We start from the raw sequence: 16,618 nt of genomic DNA, 5'->3' as shown, positions 1-16,618 counted from the left end.
ACAAGAAACGTCGCGGTTCCCGATTGTCCCGGTTGATTCCTTCTTCTTCGCGCGGCGTGTTTAGGAGCTGTTGGAACGCGATCCATCGAATCCTCGGGCAGGATGGAAAAAGCATACCGAGCAATTTGTGACGACGCCGAGGTGCCGCCGCCACCGCCATGCTGAACACGACACGTCCGTGTGCGTTTATGTGCACGGACGTATATATCTTTATACGTGTATAGAAATATACCTCGTGGATGGCGGCAGCGGCGGCGGCATTCGGTCATAGCAAAGACACGGGGGCTCCAAGGATCGCCAGGATTGCTTTCATTAGCTGTAATGCCTAGATAATTCGATAAAACTGAAAAATTCCGATGTCGCGTAAAGGAGTGATACATGGTACCCCGTGTCCCGTTCGTCCGTCCATTTAAGGCCAGCCTGCATCCGCGCCACCCCCTCCTCTCGAATTTGTGTATTTAAACTACCATTACTCGTTTCTTGCCCTCGAGGATACCCGCTCGGACACCGAGACTTTGACTTCGCTTTCGAATACCTTCCCGGACATGTGGCTTGTGTTCTTTCAAGATTTACGATACCCATTGCTAACTGGTAGCAATGTCGATTGATAGCAGATAACGACGCGAACATTCGCATTGATGAAGACCTCTGCCGAGAGAAATTAAATCAGAAACCGAACGCGCACGATAAGCGGCGGAGATTCAATTTATACCTGTTGCCATAAATTTCGACGGGAATTAACGAAGCGGCAGAGGAAAATCAATAAAGTCGTGCAAAAAGTCGAAGGTGCCCAACAAAAATATAAAATACGAGCCTCGTGATTTCGGCTCGTCCTGGTTGAACGAACGGTCGTCGTTAGTCAACGAAAACGGCACGCTCCGACAGCCGGATACGAAAAACACGATAAATTCTGCGTTACACGTAGGCGTGCCCGCCTTCCGCTCTGCCAGCAACACGAGAATCGCGCCACCGTTAAATTACGACGACGAGTTCGGCTCTCTCCTTAAGTAAAGTGCAGCTTACCTGTCCTACCTTAGCCCCGTCCTTCGCGGTTACCCGCTACACGGGCTTTCGTGCATTTCAGACGGTCACCGTTGCCGCCTTACAAAATCTTCTGTCCATCAATAACCATCGGCTAGTCGTCGTCGTCGTCGGCCAACGAATGACTCAACCGAACGATCCCCGTTCGCGTGTGCACGAAAATATATCGGTCAAGTGGCGAACAACTGAATTCATTAATAACGTTCAACGGGTCGTGCCTCAACAACAAGAAGAACTCTATCGTAGAACAATGATTCTTTTAGAAGCGAGCGTTGCTTGTTGTACATTACGCGGGTCAGTCAAATGTGAACCGGATTTGTTTTGTAACAACTGAACACGCGAATTTGTGTCGTTGCGATATTCTAAGAAATTAGGGAGCCTCGCAATCGCCCCGTTAACCCTTTTTGCCTCGGTGAGCGGTTCAATCGTGACCCAGATCTCCGAAAATTAAACGCTCAAATTTTTAAACGAAAGGCTATTATGTATATTCGAAGGATAGTATCTAAATTATCTAATATTTTGTCTCGTTAGAAATCACGGACACGAACCAGGATGCTTGATTATTAATAAGCAGATTTGTTTGAATAAATTGAGATTAATTAATTAGCGATTGTAAACTGATTTCCTGAAACGAACACCTGATCGTTAATACTGACAAGAATGAACCAGCGTTAACATTCGGAGCACATTCGCATGAATCTTTCGCAAAATCACCGGCAAGTAATGGAAACACGATTACAATACAATTACACGACAGTACCACTGTTCTATTCATTACGGTTTTGTAAATGTACCAGCTACGATTTGTAAGGCAAATCTCGTTGAGTTTATTCGTTCCAGATAACTATCTCAGGCGATATTAATTTATCAGAGAAACAATGTGTGCATAGAACAGCGACTATCTGAGAATCTTTTAAGAAAATTGAATTCAACATGAGCGATTTAAAAAATTTCTCTTCTCTGTGTTACAATGATGGTAAATACAGAAAGAGAAAGAATACTGTATAAAAATCTGAGCGAACGTAGTTTCTACTATTTGAAATCTACGATTTTTCTTTAAAATTCTCGAAGCGTGGATTCGCGATAGGTAGCGTCTCGACGACGATGTTTCAGCGACTCCACCCCGTCGTGTATGTACCTCGGTTTATCTTCGGATCGTCCGAGCGTTAATGAAGCGAATCGGCGTGCTTCTAACCGAACACAGTCGAGTTGTGCAGCGCGTCGTGCGCGACGCTCACTTGCTCGACATTCCATACAAATGTTCCAGTCGATCAGATTACTCGTCGCCCTGGCTGATTTCACCTTTTCCCTCCTTTTTTCCGCTCGTATTCATTTTTTCACCATCGAGAAACAGCGATGCCTGTGCAATTTCGTCGCGCAACGATCCGCGATCGACCATCCGAACGCTGTGTCTCGATCACGATCCTCGATCGTGACTTTCCAGCTACCGTTTAACGATAACTACTGCCACGCCTCGTAAGAGCTCGACGAAAGAAAGCATCATCGTGGAACGAATCTATTTCCTCTGAATCTTACAAACTCTAAAGGATTTCGTGTCCTCGACAGTGTTTAACCCTTTCAGTGCCGACCGAAAGAACTACCTAATCGAAGAATATCGAACCAATTTGATGTAATTTAGTATGTTTTGAGAAAAAAATCGTAAAAAAAGGAAGAATGATTTTTACAAAATTCAAAAAGGAACAAAAGTAGAATAAATGAATGCCAATGAAAGACAAAATTTTCTTGCGACGCGAATAGTAAGACGTCAAAAGTAGCTAATAACAAAACATATATGTATCGTTCTCCGGCACTAAAAGGGTTAAAAATGCTGTTTCCACGAAATTATTTCAATTTTGACTTCAAAGAGACCGTTGAAACGCGTATTCGGGCAAGAAGGTTGCACTGCGATTGCATCTGGAACTTGGCAACAAGTTTAAGACGAGTGTGCTGAAAAGAGTGGCCAGTGGATCGGTACGAATTGAGAAAGAAAACAATTAATGCTGCTCGCATTGTGATCCAAAGATCCGAAGAGGGAAACGCGAGTCGGCAGGGTTAAACGAGCTACCCGATCGCGGATGCTACGCACGCTTCGATCGCGATTCTCGGTCGAGCCTTAAATTACTCTCGCGCCTCGGCCGACGGTTGCGCCTCTTAAAAGGTTCGTACGGAACATTCGTTTCGTTCGAGACGCTTATCGGCACGTAAGTACATGCTGTTACGTCCAATTCGGTCGCGAGGAATGCTGATACGCGCGCGATACCGGTGTCCACCGGTGTACGCGGCAAAAATGTGCAAAAATTCGATGGTACACGAAGAGAAGAGGGACGGTGGAACGCGTGTAACGCGTCGTGTAACGATGAAAAATTCCGCGCACACGTGTCGTAAATCGAGGATCGTTTCGAAAAGTGTTATTACATCGGTACACGAGGATCGACCGGTTACGTTCAACGATCCCTCATTTCCATACGAAACCATGAGAATTTCGCAACAATCGGCAAATATATCATTACCCTTGGCCGGCGATCGAGCTGACGAAGGAAGAGGATGCTTCCAAGGATCGGGGAATTAATTGGAGGGTGTCGATTTTATGGATAGACACGGCAACTACTATACTAGCCGGTAATTTCACGAACGAGCCAGGCTAGGAGGACGAAGCGGTGGGGGCACGGTGTGGGAACCTTAAGTAATTTATAGGATGTTGTAACGGGATTTTTACAACATTGGACATTGCAGCATGGGAACGGTAGACCGGCAAAAAACTGGGGCTACGATCGAGGCCGCGGCTTTAACCGCGTACGCCCACTAACGCTAGACAACCATTGTCTTGCGAGCTTAAAAACCTAGTCTCGTTTAAGCGGAGACCCGTCTCTTCCCACCGTAAATCTCACGGATCATCCTAACTGACGGTTCACGGTAAACAGCGACTACCTCGGAACCGCCTGTACACGCGACGATCGCGCCTTACTACGCGTGTCCGCTTCCTCTCTAACCTCCTATGCATCTTCCACCAGACTCTTAATTGTATCTCAACCCGCTCGGTATATTTCAAGAATTACGACTACCATTAAAACTCCTGTGTACTCCTTCCCGAGATACCTAGTCGCAATAATTACCAGCACGGTAGAAACTTAGCGTCCCGTAGCTTTTAACAGGACGATAATTATACGCGCGCGGACGCTTTTAATCGGTTAATCGTCCGGGGAGCGTGGATTCGCGGTGGCAACACGCGCCATTCGGCCGCGAAAAAGAAGAGAAGCGTCCTACGGTCAGAATTCACACTCACGCCGGCTAATGAGCGAACACGGCTACGCGTCAGATGTCCCTTCATTTTCTTCTTTTCGTCGCTGCCATTGAACGACATACAGAGGCGACGTTCGTGCGATGTCATAATGGCCAGCGGAATGAATGACATCGCTTGGAAAAATACGCCTCGTGCCGTGAATGCGTTCCACGAAGAAAAGAATTGGAATAGAAAAAGAAGAAGAAAAGGTTTCGAGTCATCCGAAAGTCTAGCCTACCCTTGATTGCCCAATTTCTTAATCGGCTTCTGGGAATCGAGGTCCGCGATGCCGTTTAACTATAATCGGATTACAGGATAGAAATGGCGGCAGGTGAGCGTAAAGGCAGGGCCCCAAGCTTTCATGGGAATATAATACTATAATCGACGAAAGGAGTGGTCCTTCCTTTTCGTCTTACTCTCTTCCTTTCGATCTCTCGCGAGATTTTCGGTCGAACGGCTTCCGCCGTGAAATCGCCGGCAATGTTTGCCGATTCGACGCGTGCCGATTTTCAAAGCGGAAGGAATCGATACCGGCAAAACAATCGGTCGCCCACGTCGGAGCCGATGTCGGAAATTGTAACGAGAAATCGTTTCATTACCGGCTCAATTTAGTCGGCTCCAGTTTTTATTACATTTTCAACTACAGCCACGTTTATGGGTGTACCGATTGAGAAACTTGCAAGTATCGATCTCCGATTCGATACAGAACGGCCATAAATAATAGCGATTCTTGACGAAATATGCCAGAGCAACGATCACCGACGGAGGGCTAAGTGGTCGTGAGAACTTTTCACTCTCTGAGGAAATATACTCGCTCGATTTGCTCGTTAAATAACTTCCACTCGAGAGCAAACAAATTGTAAAAATGTATACACGCGCATTAACCGTGGAGAATTTGTAAGAATAAAAGTGAGATAAAAGTGAGAAATATCGATGTTTAAATTTTACACGAAACGGTAGAAACACCTTTCGTGTACACATCTGACAAAGACAAATTTACAACGCGCCTTGTAAAACGTAAAATTAATGAAAGCAAGATACAGAGGTATGAGAAAGAAAAAAAAAGAAAATCAGAGCGTAAATAAAAACGATTTCGGTGCCACTGTCCCGGATGAACACTGTCCGAAGTTAATGAATCATAAAGACGTAAAAGATCGTTCTCGTAAAGATCGGTACAATGCCATTAACACCGTTCGTAATTAATGCACATCCAGCATATCACCGTTGTAACATTCGACGGCCCCCGAGTACCTCGGAGAAGCGGTTTCTCCTCTGCACCGCAGAACGACTTCGATCTTTTCCCTTAATTAAAAATAACGATTGCTCGTTCGAGATGCGCTCTCACAGTTGGCGGCGTCGAAACGGGATTGGCACGGGCATAATCATAATTTCCCTTCATTCCATATTTTTTTCTCTTTTTCTCTCTCACCTGAGAATCCCGCGGTAACTAGCACACCGAGTTATGCGATTCCCTTACAGATGTTCAAGGCTGTGCCTGTCACCTTTAACGTCCATACACTGTTGAGCCTTCGAGTGGCAGAAAACTCATTAACCCTTTTGCTCCGAAGGAAAATAAAAAAATTTGTTAAATTTTCTTACCGCGGTGAGTTGTATCGCAAAGTTTCTACCGAAATTTCTCTGAAAAATGTAAAAAAATTCCACGAATTCTTGAAAACTCGTTACAGACATAATTTAACTCCCTTTTTCCCTGGTTATTTACCAGTTTCTGAAGTATCGTTCTCCCACGCCGTATAACTAACGCAGCGGCGTGCACAAGTGCGGCGAGGACGATTTATCGAGCTAATTTTGGGACAATGGCGGAGAGAATGAAGGGAGAACAGAGGGGGAGGATGAGAAACCGGTGGAACGAAAAGAGGTTGAGGATGCACAACAGGTTACGTACCGGCTACGGTACGGACGGTAGTTAACGGTGCGAATTGCTTGCCATATACGTATCCTGTCACGGTTATGTTGGCCCGGCTAATGCCATCCCGTAGCCTCGCGTACGGTTTACACAGCCGTAAATATACCAAGGGACTAATGTGGTGCAACTTTACGTCGCTGGTTACACGATCATCCCCCACCGTATCGGTCGCGGCACAGCACCGTCGCCGTATGTGGGTACACGAGTCCGTTCGAGAGAAGGCCTGCTCGTTCGTGTACGCCGGATCAATTAGGAATTTAAATTTCCGCCGTTCGAGTCGTCCGCGTTTGGACATCAAAGGAATTTTTCAAGTGGGAATTACACGAGCCCGTATCGTGCACCGTTTTCCAAAGGTTACCAATGACACGGGGGCCGAAGTTAGAGCGTGCTCGAGAAACGATCGCACAAACGTCGCGTTCCTTGAATTTTTATTATAAACATCGGTGTTGTCGTGTAACCAAAAGTGGTAACTTGTAAGGAGGTTTAACGAACGATCCTCTGTAAGAGGAATTCTATCCTCCATTCTGGTCGCGTGACGAGTTAGAAAATCTGTCGATGCTGACACGATCACCAACGATCCGATTCGATTCGAACCGATGAACAGAATCGACCTTCGTCGATTTCGCTAACACGCCGAGAGCATCGATAATACTTCCGCGTTTGTTTCGGATACGCGTCGGGTAAATCCACGATCGGCTCAATTATTGTTATTTATTTCAATAGGAATGCCCGCTAATGGCCGACCTTATTCCCGTTCGTAGCCGGTAGTTGGTGCATTTGCATGCAATTTACTTAAATCAGCGGTCGAGCCGTGCCCGCGACAACGCCACGTTCACCGATCGCATAAACCACCACGGAACCGTTCTGACTTCTTCGAAGGTGTAGGTTGCTGTATCGAATGTCGGGCTGCCGCTGCAGTTGCTCGCTGCCGTGGCTTGGGATCTGCACGGTGACAGGATCGGTCAGATCTCGTACCGATACGGTGGTACTCTCGTTTCAAAGCAATTACGCATAAATTTTCATGCCATGGCTACGACCTTTCCACCGTGGCTGAGTTAACAACTACCAACGATCTTGCGAGCTCGCTTGCCTATTCTCAGTCGTACCCGGTGAAAGATAAAAATCCATCGCCACGGATACCCGGTAAACGCGTTAATAATCGTTTCCCTTCTTTTACCAACCGACTCTCCGCTCTAATCCTTCTTAAACGACCGAATAATTTTCCCCGTGGAAAGCGGACGATGCAACGGCATTCTTCCAGCTAACACTGTTAATCCTTCGAGTAGAAATCGAAGCTCGCCGGACAAACTCCTGTCACGTTCGCGACTCTTGTACACGCCGCTGATCGAGGCTGCAAATTATTCCTCCGCTTGCACAACCCATTCAGGAATTCGCGCGTCATAGATTGACCATCTTCGGGTAAATTAACGTCGTCTTCGAGGAATCGACGTATCCCGGCGTCGCGTGAAAGTGGCATAAGTTACAGCGTCTTCGAGCAAGTCACGTTCCACTGACCCTGGCTGCTTGATGAACACGTCTCTCAACGATTTTACCAAAACAGGACTATGTACCCGTAACTGCGTTAATCGATTACCCGGCACGTCACGGTAAAAAGCTTCTTTGCTATATTTGCCTCGGTCGCGCGCAATGTTATCGTCCCAGAGATCTCAATTAAATTTCGTACAGTACCTTAGGTTGAACGTACAGAAAGGAATAGATGGAACGTGAAGTTTGAAAACAAGTAATCCTTAACGATTCGCCTCGGCGTTAAACGACGTTGAAAACCATCATTTACAAATAATCAAGCAGCTGTAGACAGACACGACGGTGCTTTCGGCGACGGGCGGGATAGGTGTTCGTCAAACACAACGTTTCGCCTAAGAGGAAGACATTGTCCATGGGTTAATCCCGTGGTCGCGTCATTCTTCTGCAAGTCACTGATAGGTTACGGCTGATTGCGGTAATCTTCGCGTCGATGTTCCGTAAAACAATGGTAAAAATCGTGGAAACGCGAGGCATTTCTAAGTAACGGTATGCTAAGTACAGGCTTTAATGCACTCGGGAAACTATAATCGCTTGGAAGTCTCAGGACGTCGCGACGCGACGTCAGCTCGAACGCTGGGGAGCTTCGAAAGCTTGAATTTTATCGCTCGGTCGAAGCTTCGGTGACTCAAAGTTTATGGATCAGTGTGTTGGAAAGATAGCTCGTTGCCTTGGTGGTTAGAAAGCTGATTAGAATATCAGAACGGAGACAGGAGCGTTAGACTTCTGGATTCGATTCAAAGTTGTACACGATAGCGAGTAGTCAGATACCGACATCAAAGAGATAGTAAACATTGCGGTTCTTGAGTCTTGTTTGGTCGAGTGTGACAAGCTAATGGTGTCCTTGCTCGATCGAGGCCCCGATTGAAAATACCACACCAGTGTCTACCAAATCGGACCAAAGTGAGCGGACAGCATAGTCCCAGATGCAAGTGACACGCGGCCGATTGCCGAGCGAGAGGAGAAGGCGAATGTCGAAGGGGAGGTGTTGGCTTTCGAACCGAACCTAAGCACGTGAACGTTCCACCTAGCGCAACACAGAAAACCATAAAACCAGCTATGGTAGCGGTGCGCGAACGAACGACCATCGTAAAGTCGTCTGGTTTTGTCTCGCGAAATCAGCTAAATATGCCTGACAGACATTCGCCGGAAGATATTTCAATGAACGCACCTGCGATTTCTGTCTCGTTGAAAAAGATAAGGCGCGTATCCCTGAACAAACGCGACGCGATTCGGCGTCGTTCACTGAAATATCAATAAAAAGAGCGATAATCGTGACGGAAACAACGAGAAAATCCCCGAATTCAATAAAATCTTCTAGTAGGCTTGCAAGAATACTACAGATAATAATGGAGGACCAAATAGTCTTCGCAGTATCCGCGGATTCACGTGTCTGCCGGGTTTCCATCGCGAATACGCGTGTCGTTAAGCCGTCACGGGTTCGCAAGGTGTTCTCGAGAAATGCACGTTTTTTCTCGATTACCCGCGAAATTACGGCGGGCAAACGAGGCATAAAAAATAATAAAAATCTCTCCTGGCGCCTCTGTTTATGATATCGAACGAGGTAATCGCGGAGAGTGTTTGTGCGAGGCTGTTCAGACTCGTTAATGAGCTAAACTCGTAAATAACTTCGATTCAGTCAACCAGGAAACGATTCGTACTTGTTGCTTTATCGTTAATCGTAATGCTCGTGTCCAAAGTGTTGTTATTAAATGTTTTTCGTTTCATTCGAAGAGAAAACGCGAAATCAACGTTCGAAGTTTCACGCTTGTCCGATGCGACGCTTCGAGAATGATAATATGCATCACTGATTGGCATCGCGGCTTGTACCTTCGGCGAACATCCCTACATATTCGAACTGCAAGGGTATCCTACGGACCTGACGACTTTGTTAGCGCACCCTGATGTAGATAGAGCACCCTCCCTGTTACGCTGTTCACCATTTGAATAGTAGAACGTAGCCGGCTGTAGGTTAGCGTGCTATCGATGCCGGTGTACAACATCGAGGTAGGCAGCGTAAGCGCCGTGAAGAAGTCCCTGCTTTCCGTGAAACACCTTCGTGAAACGTACGACGTTACTCGAGAAACAGGCTCCAGTGGCTCCGATACTCGACGATGCACCAGCAGCGAGTACCAGAAAGATGTACGACGAATGCTGGATTCCAAGGTGGACAGCAAACACCGGGGACGTTAACGCGCGGCACTGAGTTTTCATTCTTAAGAAATTTCACCTGAACCGATCGTTAAATTTCTTCTATCCTTTTCTTATAAACGAAGCATCATTTCGTACGATTAAAAGCGCACTCGAGAAATAAATTTTTCTAACGACAAATCGATGATCGTAAATCGCAATTCGGATAAGAAAGTTCGAAACACGGGACGAGCAAGTGAAACCGCTACCCGCTGAGAAGGATTAACGGTTCGCAACGAATCATCCCCAAAGTTGGAAAGTACGAGTAGCGGTGGCCGAGAGGAGACGAAGACAAAGCGGGACAACGGTAATTTGCATTAACGACCATATTCGATCGGAAGATTAACCGCGGCAATGAAACGCAGGAACAGCTGAGGTCTACGCGAGGCAGGTGAAACGTGGACGATCGAACACGTAGTAGACGCGGGACGCCAAGGTGCGGCGTTCTCGATCGATCCGCGATGCACCTTACGACCTCTGGTCGACGCATATGCCATATGCATTACCGTTGCACCGGCCTTTAACGTTGACTCGAATCACCAGCGGCAAGGATAATTTCGCGCGGACGGAAATTCTGCGGGCTGTACGACCTCTAAGAGAGATTGAAAGAAGATTTAATAAGCCCTGCCCCGCTCGTGCATCGTGTCGTCTATCCAAGTACATCGCGCTTCGTGTATGTACGTATCAAGACCTCGGATAGCAGGAAAAAAGGAAAAACGAACGAAAGGTTACGCCAAGATGAATGCGTAATTCCAGTAATTTTCTCCGACCTACCGTGTGTACTCGCAACAACGACGATATAAAAATGCTTAAACGTTCGCGTTTTTACGCGAAGGAAAATTCTTTCCAAGCCTGACCCTCCGCGACACGATTCGAATGATTTTCCTGGAAAATCATTACGAAGACGAATCTATTCTGCATAATCAGCTGTTGATTAATAGCTACGAGAGAGGATGCTTTCTGCGACATTCGCAATTATAATCGGATACCTGTACTCGACGCTACCGGTCGGACAACAGAGAGACTCATTCACCGTGATTGTTAATCATCGGGAACAACAAAATGTACTGTTAACCGTGAGAGAGAGAAAAAAAAACAGTTTCCACTTGAAAGACACGCGAGATTGGACTGACCGTCTGGGTGAAAAGCTACTCGAAGGAGCTGCAAGTGACGAGGAATAATTACCGATTCATTCATCGATCATTTAACAGACGTATTATCGAATTGTACGTCTAACCGTGTACGAATATCCGGTAAGCCGAGCGTAACTTCATCGATGAATTACGTTGTATCAGTCAGTTAATGACTAGAGCTGAACTGTCAGATGCTAATAAAAGCGATAACCACCTCTGCCCTTTGAGCAGAGCGCGGATAAGAAGTTGCAGGTGTGCTATAATTTAACCTAGCCACCACGCATCGTGCTTTCACCCGTGATATCCATAAATAATATTTGTTCGAGAACCTGATGGTTTATTACGTATTCCACGAGATACGCCACGTTACCGCAAACTACGATACCGTTTAGCGTACTTTAACGACCGATTTAACGATAGAAGCAAGTACACACGCGGTACAGGAGGTCGAGACACGTTATCCTTAGGACGTATCTAGATTTACAGAGCATTAAGACGTCTACTGAAAAGCTTTCTGGTTTTTCTCTTTCCATTTTTCTTGAACTTTCGTCATTCGCCAGAGGGTTTCCTTTAACGAAGCATAATCGTTAAGACCGATTCCAACTGAATCCAGCAGGAATTTCTGTAGACAAGAATTATCAGACTAGGAAGAACGAGCGTGAGCCATGTTTTTTTTCCTGGTTAATTTGAGTAACTAGCGGATACCGGGAAACAAAGAGGGACGAGAAGAAATCTTGATGAGCGGGCGTGGCGACCGGTGCCGGACAGTTTTACAAAGATCCTCTCCACTCTCGTCCTCGATTCTGTGTCGACAAAGAACGGTAGCAGCGGGTACGTTAAGGAAACGGCGTGAATCAACACCGCTGGTAGACTCGCCTAAGCCTGGAAACCAGTTGATGGATCCGATCCATTTTTAACGAAATCTCGGGCAAAAAGGTTAAACGGTGGACGGTGAAGCGCACGGTCGACGGGGAAAATTAAATTAATTATAAATCGTGGATCCAGCATGAAATTCCAGCGACCAGTTTTTACGTAGCCGAGTTCTCTGCCTATGAGAATTACCGGCATGGTTCCGACGGTACTGCTCGACCAATGACCGGATCCCCGCCACGATACGCCGTCGACCACATAATTCGTGTATCCCACGAATTCTGCCGTCTCCTTCTATTTGTATGTTAATACGCTGCCAGAAGAAAGGAATTAGCGATTCTGCAAACGCCGTTAAGGCGACGAAGCTTACTCCGCGGAACGTTCGTTCACACGCTTGCTCTTTCTCTCTTTCGGCCTTTTTGCCTCGACGAATTCAATTATCCCGCATTATGGATGCTGAATTTCCTCGTCCCCCGATGTACCACAGAATTTTCTTATAACCTTGCCGAGAGGTTCGCGACAGTGAGCTACCTTGAAAATCGTGGACCAAGATGGAGCTCGCACGACCTCGATGCTCTAACCAGCCAAGCTTATTACTTCGCGAACCACAAAGAGGCTAAAGAAAGAGGAACAGAGATATCCTCTGGTGAATACGAGTCTACGTGGACGCATTAGTCTGGAAGAGATTAGGTAGAGCTCCCATCGGGTGGACAAACCGTTCAGGGAGCAATGCATCTTACTTTACCGATGAGCTTAAGTACTTTGCAAAGTAGGTTCGAATATTGGTCGAGGAGATTGAAAATTTCTCAAACTTAAACGATTGCATTAAGCTTAAATCCCATTACTAATTACACCTACCATTATGGAACGTACCATTTGTTACTCGAACACAATGCGGTTCGAGGTTATTAAACTAATTACACCTGTATTTCGTGCAATTTTTCTGCGCACAAAGGACGCTGGACAAAGATTCAGCGAATGGTTAAAGAAACGTAATTGCATGATAAATGGTCGCTACCAGTCGAAGATTAATATCGTGCACGCGTAATATTTATAAGAAGCGAGAATAACGGATAAATCTTGATTGCCTCGACGAAAGAAAAGGTATAAAATAATGGTATCGTAATGAAATCTTCATCGGCCATTACCACGTCGTGCACGCGAGTCAAGTGTAATGGTTTCTCTTCATAGTTCCCGATCCTTCTCCCGTTGGAGAAACGAATAATAAAATTATCACTGCGTGAAGAGGGATTAAGATTTAACGGGTAGACGAAAAATGACGGAACGGGCTACTGTCCCGATCGAGTTCCGTTATCATTAATTGCGTTTATTACGGCGGCATCGCGTCAAACGTTCGAGCGCAAAAGTGCGGATAAAAGCGCACCTGCTTCGACAGTTAGCACCGTCGAGATCCTACACACCGTATACACCGACACTCTAATTGCGTTCTCGAGTTTCTAGCACGACTTCCCGAAGATGTAGCGCGCCTTGCTACAGCCTGTTTACCCTGTAAGCTATACGCAGAAGGGTTACAGACAGCTACGTTAATTTGCCAGCAATAAATGTAGCACGTGCTCTTAAACGATTTTTCCAGCTACTCGGTGTCGCTTTCTGATCGACTAGACAAATTATTTAATTAACGAGTCATCTTGACCTCGGTGCGATTTTTCAGCTGAATTACATATACGTGGCACAAAATATTTAAGCCCTGAATTGTCATTTTAATTCTAATTACAATACACATATTGAATTGAGAATTTCTAAAGAAAAACTATGTACTTATCATTGGCGTTTCTGACACGACAAACGCAAGCACGTGTATTCATTCGACACTCGAGGCAAAAGAATCACAAACGCCTTCTTCTTCTCGAGTAAAATAGAATATTTAAGTAGACGTTCAAAGCGCGTATAATAGTAGACATCTTGGACGGTACTGTTATTCAAATGGACTCGTATCGTCAGATATTGAAAAGCAAACGCTCGAAGAGGTGCACAGGTGATCTTTCTGTACGCTTTTGTACCAGTGCACGCCCACGACAGGTTGTTTCAAAATATTATCATTAATACTAGCCATATTTTCTTGTAAATATGAATAAATATGAAAAACAATTTTTCAAAAGGCAAAGCTGAGATTTATGTAATTTTTAAAAATTGAATACGAAAGTAGGGATAAATACCTGCGTTTAATTACTTACTGCCAAAACTGCCACGATCGAAATGAGTGACAGAATTTAAACCGCCTTATCTTTCGATCGAACCCAACGACAAGTGAATGGCATTAAGACTATAACCGAAACCAGCGACGATACCTTCCAGCTGATGTATATTTCGAAAGAAACGCAAGACTTGGATAAAGCACAAATCCCACGCGATTATTTTTATACCGTGTACCTGTCAAAACGGGCGTCGGTTAACGCTTGTTCCTCGACACGAAACAAACGTCTCGAATAATCGAGCGGGGAATAAGCTAACCGTTTTCTTGTAACATCCACGAAGTACAAGACTACGATATAAAGAGAACGTCAGTTTAAAATGATCCATCTTGGTCTGCGTAGCTTCGTGTTCATCCTTGCAGAAAAAAGAAAAGTCTACCAAAGAAAGATATTGATTTTATGAAAGGAAATCGAAGTTATCTAAAGAAATACGAACGTAAAATTCGATCGATGTACAAACCACTCATGGATAGATTTCTAGAATCGATAAACGATACATTCATAAATCATTAACCGGCGAATATCGACAGCGATCCGCAAATAGACGCAGTCGTCTCGCGGTTTCGTCCCGTGATTGCACGAGTAACAGCTTTCCATCGATCGCTGAAGATTCGCCCACATCGCCCTTTGAATCAATTATGTACGATTTATATTTATGCGCGAACGAGGGAGGAGGAAGGGTAGACAGCCGGGGCGGAGAAGTTGAGAGGTAACGAGAGCATATACGTACCGATGAACAGATGGCGAAGGTTGAAGGCAGAGAGAATGAGACGGTGAGGAAGGGAGAAAAGATGGTGAAAGAGTAAAAAGGGCGTAAGAAAGAGAAAAGAGAAGCTGCACACGAGCTCGTTTGCGAAGGTACGCATCTCGAGGCAAATAAATCAAGGCTGCACCCAGATTTCAAAGCGTAAGATTACAAAAATTAATCGACCTGACGTACGTTGCGATAAAAAAAGACGCCCTCTGCCCCCTTCTCTCTTCCTTTCGTTCCCTCCTTCTCTTCCCAAAGGTGTACCTACCGGCAGGGCTAACCGCATGCCGGTTTTCGTTCACGGATACGTAACGATCAGGCGACGGACAGCTGGTGGTGGGGAGGGTTTATATCAATTACACCGATCGTGGCCATAAAATTTCGATGAACAAGCCCGGGATGTCGTTAATTACACTGCACGCTCCTTAAACCTGCAAATAAGTTTGGTGGGGAGGGAGATCGCAATCGGGGCTGCTTCGATAATCTGTTCGATTAACAAGAAGAAGAGAAAACCCGGAGCAGGAGGCAAACTTTGTTGGACGAGATCGGGCACGATCGATGTATCGTCACTTTCGTCGAATATTTATCATTCCGTTAACGTATTCAGACGTGGAATCGAGATAACGGCGAGGATCGTGAGATTCGAAGCGACAGAAAATCGTATCGACTCGTACGAAGGCACCGATTTAACGAACATACTGTACACGTCCCTGAGAGTTATTCTGTTACGCTGCTCGATCATAATAATTATCAATAATCCCTCGCATTTAGGCGTAATCACGGCGTAGCGTATCCTTGGTCCGTCGTTCCGACACGGGGAACGAACGCTCGTCGGGTAACGCGAATCCGCGCGTAACGAGATTCAGCATCGCGTACGGGACTTAAGCCGACTTACAGTGTTTGATTTAACGTGCCAGCTTGGACGAGAACGAAACAGGAAGATAATAATTTGATGATTTATGCCCGGTCTTCGTAAATGTATCCTGCCCGGTAGTACGTTATTTTCAAGAACGACGAGGTGGTAAAAGGAGGCCTACCGCTTACCTCTTCATGCTCGATGGAAGGTCAATTTTATAAATAATACGTTTTACGATACGGAAATGGAATGAGCGTTTCTTCTTTTCTTTTTCTTTTTGCTTCTTCCGCGGCAATTACGCAAGGGATCATACCGAAATTAGCCGAAACATCACGACGTCATATTTCACGAACTTTTTTAATTTAACGAGTACCTCCCAATACGAAGATCAGCCTCGAGTCGTTTAACGATGTTAAACCGCGAGAGAAAAAGAATCGACGGTTCGGATAGAAAGAGAAACACTGTCCTACCAAAGATTTACGTACCGTGGCGGAATAACCGACAAGTCGGCTCTTTCTCGAAGTCGTTCAATAAATATTGCACGCTGATCGACTTCGTATCGTTAGCTTCTCTTCGACACGCTTAATTAGCTCGTCGTCGATGATCCCTTGCGATTCAGCCACGCGCTTGTGAATCACGTAACAATTCGATACGACCGAGATGCAACTAACTTACGAGCCGATCGAGAGATTCGTTAACGATCCTTGAACCATTTTTGGGATAACTCCTATGAAAGACACCCGATTTTTCTTTACAAATATCATGACTTACGATTATTGGGATGCATCTCGAAAATATCAAACAAATTACTAATGCAA

The 16,618-nt window shown here is 45.6% G+C and overlaps 1 protein-coding gene across 1 annotated transcript in view; it reads right to left on the bottom strand.

Annotated features, from left to right (window-relative positions):
• The window catches only part of LOC114878768 (Krueppel-like factor 5), a 245,389-nt gene that overhangs the window by 188,645 nt on the left and 40,126 nt on the right, over positions 1 to 16,618 (bottom strand). The gene's annotated exons all lie outside the window — the stretch shown is intronic.

Source organism: Osmia bicornis, chromosome 2 (genome assembly GCF_907164935.1).
Source record: "Osmia bicornis bicornis chromosome 2, iOsmBic2.1, whole genome shotgun sequence".
In the NCBI taxonomy this organism is placed as follows: Eukaryota; Metazoa; Arthropoda; class Insecta; order Hymenoptera; family Megachilidae; genus Osmia; species Osmia bicornis.
This window is presented reverse-complemented; position numbering and strand designations above follow the sequence as displayed.